We start from the raw sequence: 200 nt of genomic DNA, 5'->3' as shown, positions 1-200 counted from the left end.
GCTCTGCAGCCAATTAAGCCGACTGTGCTCTTTGTCCATGGGGGCCCAGTGTGCCATGGCTGCAAACAGTAGCCTCCTTGGTAGTGTATGCAGCCTGTTGATTGTATGGGTTGCCCTAAGGGACCTTGGAGACAGCTCTTTCCAGTGGACACTGAGGTCTGACCTCATGCTATCTCCAATCTAGGCTGCAGACAGGTATG

General features: G+C 53.5%; 1 non-coding gene across 1 annotated transcript; it reads left to right on the top strand.

Moving 5' to 3' along the window:
* The first annotated feature begins 3 nt into the window (after positions 1 to 3).
* Positions 4 to 137, top strand: LOC145719353 (small nucleolar RNA SNORA70). The gene has a single exon (XR_014142324.1). It is a non-coding gene; the product is annotated as a small nucleolar RNA SNORA70 (small nucleolar RNA).
* The last annotated feature ends 63 nt before the right edge of the window (positions 138 to 200 follow it).

The sequence above is a fragment of the Leptonychotes weddellii genome, unplaced genomic scaffold (genome assembly GCF_054177405.1).
Source record: "Leptonychotes weddellii isolate Sample4059 unplaced genomic scaffold, ASM5417740v2 HiC_scaffold_400488, whole genome shotgun sequence".
Taxonomy (NCBI): Eukaryota; Metazoa; Chordata; class Mammalia; order Carnivora; family Phocidae; genus Leptonychotes; species Leptonychotes weddellii.
The sequence above is the reverse complement of the archived record's forward strand: the minus strand, read 5'-3'. Positions and strand labels throughout refer to the sequence as shown.